This window comes from Elephantulus edwardii, unplaced genomic scaffold (assembly GCF_000299155.1).
Source record: "Elephantulus edwardii isolate Elephantulus edwardi_28Jun2011 unplaced genomic scaffold, EleEdw1.0 scaffold00023, whole genome shotgun sequence".
NCBI classification, from domain to species: domain Eukaryota; kingdom Metazoa; phylum Chordata; class Mammalia; order Macroscelidea; family Macroscelididae; genus Elephantulus; species Elephantulus edwardii.
This window is the reverse complement of record NW_006399773.1, coordinates 3,732,098-3,737,617: the sequence shown is the minus strand read 5'-3', so window position 1 is coordinate 3,737,617 and position 5,520 is coordinate 3,732,098.

The following is a 5,520-nucleotide window of genomic DNA, read 5'->3' as shown; positions in this document are numbered from 1 at the left end:
TTGCTAGTTCCAGTGCTTACTTCTGAGAGCTTGCGTTTGTCCTTGTGGCAGTCCTGACCCTCTGCCCATTGTCCTCTTGTACAATCTTCCTCTGATTTTTTTCTCTAACAGTATACTCTGCAGGTTTTCTATCTAACTCTCTCCACTTCACAGTCTTCTTTGTCATTGACTTTCTCAGGGTTCTTCCTAAATCTTCTCTCTCCATCCTGCTTGATCCAATTTTGGACACCCATTCCCATGCCTTCAATATCGTCTATTACAAATGAGAGGCCCGAACTGATTCCTCCACTTGAATGACAGAAAACACTCCACTAATCATTATGCTTAAAGATTGACCTCCTTAGATTAACTTGTTTTCCGGCAAGTGTATTCTTTCTTTTGTATTCCTGCCCTTCCACCTAAAAGTTGACAACTGAAGTCTGGATATTGCCCTTATGTCTTTGTTTCACTGCTTCCACTCTGCGTTCCAATCTATTACTAGATTCTTTCAATACTCTTGCCTCAAAGTTCTATGCAGCAGCTCGTTTATCTTCCTTTTCATTGCTACTTTGCTATTCTGACTGTTACTTACGGGGGCACAGGTTTATGCAATGATTTCTTGTTGCTGTCATGTCTTTACCTAACCCAAGAAGCAAGTAGGGAAAAGTCTCCTTCTAGTAGGCAAACTGGTTCATGGAAATGACTTAAAATCCTATGATAGGGGGTGGGGGAAGTTCTGTATTCATTTTCTGGACACACATCTTTGTGTTGTATTATGTGCCCATTTACAAATTTTTTCAGTTCTTTGAAAATACCATACTTATTCTCCCCCCTTCCCCCACCGCAATCTTTGGTTCTGTTTCCTCTGGAACATCTTTAAGCATTCTCAAACTTTCAAAAATCTGTTCAAAGGCTTATGTATCCTTTAGATTGTAACTTTAACTTCCTTTCCTAGAATAAGAGATAGTGAGAAGAAGATAATGGATCAGAGAGTCACAAATGTAAATAAAATGGAATGAAATTAGTGATTCATTAGATTCTGTGATTGGAATGGGCAGAGAAAGAGTAGAGAGTAGTGAGCAATGCTAATGCTTTTGGCTTGAGCTTGTGAGTATCTTGGGGTCTGTGGGAGAATGAGTTTTGAGGTATCATTCTGTACACCATATCTTCTTATCAGAACACTTCCTACACACTATATTGTAATCATTTACCTCTTAGTCTCTGATTCTGAAATTAGCCATTTAAAACCCTTAACAGTTGCATCTTCAACTGATCAGTGGGACGGCACAGAATCAGGCACTATTTCATCCGATTGTACATGGAGTTGCCATGAGTTGAGAGAGGGCTGATTGGATCGCAGCCACCAACAATTACCCTATGGCAGTATGGGTAGAGATTATTTCCCATCTTTCTTCCACAGAGCAGCTGGTGGGTTCAAACCATGTGCCTTTGGGTTGACATCACAACGTTTTACCAATAAGCCATCAGAGCTCTTAGATAATTATATTTATGAGGACAGACTGACTGTGTATGTACCATGTTTAGGACTTGAACTCTTCCTGGTACAGGACTTGGGTATATTTTTAGGGGATAGTAGACAAATGTAGAATGAATAAGTGGATTTTGACCATTTTAATATGGAGTCTTTGTACTACATGAGAATTTTGGTAGCCTAGCTTGTTGAGTTACCATGCTAACCCAAAGGTCGTACCTCTCTAGAAGCAGCTCCATAAAGGAGAAAGAGAGACAGTCTCCTTGTGAGTAATTTATATCCTTGGAAACCCACTGGAGGAAGATCAGCTATGAGTTGAACTTGACTTGACAGCAATGAGATGAGATGAGATGATTGTGCAATAATTAAGCACTTGGCTTCTAACTGAAAAGTTGGTGATTCAACTCATTGAGGGACTACCCGGAGAAAGACCTGGCAATCTTCTGTGAATGATTATAACAAGGTTTCCCAAAAGGAAACTCTGCTCTGTCACATGGGCTTCAGTTAAATGGCATACAACAACAACAACAACAAAAAATAGCATCAGCAACAACATTTTAATATCACATATTGACAGAGACCTCTTTTTCAGAAAAATGTTTGCTGGAAGCAGTTTAAGACTTATCAGGAAAGAATTTAAACTATTATTTGACTACATAAAAGATTCTCACCACTAGGCCAGTTGGCAGCATCAGTATGGATAGTTAAGAAATTGAGATAACAGTTTTAGTTTACTTGGCTCCATAGTCATCACTCTTGCTACCAGCATCCGGGAAATCAAGAGATAAATTGCACTGGGAAAGTCAGATTTCAGGGACCTCTCCAAAGTACTGAAGAGCAACGACATAAGGCTGGGCCCTAAGATGCATCTGATCCAGGTAATTGTGTGCTATATATTGGAGAGCTGGACAGTGACTAGGGATGATAGAAAGATAATTGATGCCTTTGAGCTGTGGTGCTGGAGAAGAGTGTTAAATATACCATGGACTGCTAGGAGAACAAACAAGTTTGTCCTGGAGAGGGTGAAGCTGGGCTGCTCCTTGGAGTCAAGGATTCTGATTGACATACTTTGGGCATGTAGCAAGGAGGGACCAGTCCTTGGATAGGGTCATCATGTTTGGGAGAGTGAAGGGACAGTGCAGGAGAGGAAGACTCTCAATAAAATGGATCGATTCAGTGATTGGGGTAATGGGAGTAGATGTGTCAGAGACAATGCGGTTGGCACAGGATAGAGCAGGAATTAGGGCTCTTGTACATAAGGTGACTATGAGTCGCAAGCGACTCGATGGCACACAACAACAACAACAACAAAACAGGAGTTACAAAACAGACAAAAAAATAAGGAAGAAGGAGGAACATTAAATGCATGGTGGCATTAATTGAACATCAAAGATAAGAAAAATCATGCATAAACACAATCAGTGAACAAATACTTATTGACCATATATTATTTGCAGAGCTGTTTGCATCGAGAACTGGTTCTCTTAATAAGAGAGACCTGCTGGACATAGCCTGCTCATGTGTCATGAACTCCATGGTGGAATATTTCTTTCAGAGACCGAGAGCCATTAATAGTACTCAGATGTCTGTGTTTGTTCATGAGAAAACTGACCTATGCTTTTATTCTTGCTGAACAATTACAAATACCATCTTGCACTCAGAAAGCTTCTCATCTGGATGATGCATTAAGTATATTGTCAGGAATGACCAGTCCTTGGAAAAGAACACCATGCTTGGTAGGGTGGAGAGTCAGAAGGAGGAAGACCCTGGATGAGATGGATCGACATGGCGAATGTGGTAGTGGGGTCAGATATGTCAGAGGCAGGGAGGTTGGCTCAGGATAGAGCAAGAAACAGAGCCATTGTTCATCGGTTTCCTGTGAGTCATAGTTGGCTTGGTGGCATAGAGCTAACAATCCACGAGGGACGCAAACCCAAAAACAATAGAAAATAAAACAAAATCCTAAACCAGTGTAATTCGAATCAAGAGAGGAGTGTTTTCTTGATACTGGATTAGATGAGAACCAGCGAGCAGCAGCAGCAGCAGCATAGGGAGATGTGGAACTTTACAAGGGATTTACCCACAGAGAACACTTGCAGAAAGCAATCAAACCAAATGCCCTCAACAGAAAAAATCTTGAAGAGGAAAACTTGGTAGTTGACCAGAGGAGTTTGAGACAGAATGGTCTCCAAGATATTTTATCTCTTTCCTTCTTGGCTGGAAATTTTTACCACAATTGTCACCCCTTGCATTTCTTGAAAATCCCCAAATACCAAAAAAAACCACCAAAACCAAAACCAACCAACCAACAACAACAAACCACCTCAACAAACAATGGAAAGGAAGAAAGACTAGTTTTCAAAATAATGTGATTTAAAGGCAGGGCATACAGAGAAGTACACCATCTTTACATCACCTGCTCTATCTCCTTCTTGTACAATCTTTTCTCATTTACTGAAGAGTGCCAGCATGGTTTGGAGACTGATTTTCATCTTGGCAGGATCAGAGATGGAAGTGTAGATCCCAGGGTAGCCTGATGAAAGCCACATTAGTTGACAGACACCTACTTTGAGCATTGAAGGGGCAGGCCAATCCTCCTCACATCGTTGTTGTTAATCTCCCTTTTTTGATGTGAACTCCTAAAGACCCTTTGTATGCAGAGTAGAACTGACTGTTCTGTAGGGTTTTCAAAGCTGTGACATTTCAGAAGCAGATTCCAGGTGTATCTTCCAAGGTGTCTTTGGGTGAGTTTGAACTGTCAGCTGTTAGTCAAGGATTTATCTTTGCTCTCCCCCTGCGACCCTTGCTTACTTGGAAGAACTGAGAAATTGTAACTGTAGAGAGAAAATCACAGAAGATGGACATGGAAGATAAGATGTCATCAGAGGCAAAGAAGTGGGTAACTTTTTTGTGAGAATTCCAAGGAAACTTCCCTTAGTGACAGAAATAGAGGTAAAAGCACTATATTGAACAGGAAAAGAAAATGCTTCTTTATAGTGGTTGGTTTTTTAGATGTCATTGAGTTGAGTATGACGCATAACAACTCTATGAATGACATCTCTGAACCCTGTGGTATCTTGTGTCATCCTTGTCATTTCTGACATACTTGAACAGGGGGCCTCATTGTGTGCCAAAACTATGTGGAGAGAGGAAAATTTTAGCTATGTCTTAATTGTGAAAATGAAAGTAGAAATCCACATGTGTAAAGAGGATTTTTAGGAATTTGTGCAATTGCAAGCTCAGTGGCCTAGTCTTTAGAGAATCACACTGCTAACCTAAAATCCACACTTCTCAGGTGGTTTGAATCCACCACCAGCTCTGAGGGAAAAAGTGAAGAAATACCCTCCTGTATGATTTACAGCCTTGGGGACCTAATGGAGGGTTAGCTATGAGTTGGTTTCCACTCATGGCAATGAGTTGGGTTGACTTGTGCTAGTAAATGTGCTTGGCTCTGAATGGAAAAGTTGTTGTTGTTTTCTGTCAAGTTGCCTGTGACCCAATGTACAGCAACTCTGAAGCTTGCCCTGTCTTGAGCCAGTCTTGCTGATTCTGACACACTTACCCCCATTGCCCCAATTACTGTATCAATCGATCTCATCCAGGGTCTTCCTTTCCTATGCTGTCCCTCCACTCTTCCAAGCATGATGTCTTTCTCCAAGAACCGGTGTCTCCTGGTCACGTGCCCAAAGCATGTGAGATGGAGCTTCAGAATCCTAGCCTCAAAGGAGAAACTAGGTTTTACCCTCTCCAGGAGAGACCTGTGTATTTTCTTGGGGGTCCATGGTATGTTCAAGACTCTGCAGCACCACTACTTGAGTGCATAGATTCTTCTCATATAATCCTTAGTCATTGTCCAGCTCTCTGGTGTATAGCAAGTAACTGGGAAGACAATGGCAGATTAGCTAAGACTAGAGCAGGTGCACCTTAGTCTGTAGACTGACATCATTGCATTTCAATACTCTGAAGAGGTACCTGACAACAGATTCTCCAATGCAATTCATCTTTTGAATGGAAAAGTAGATGACTCAAACCTTCCAGCTGAACCTCTA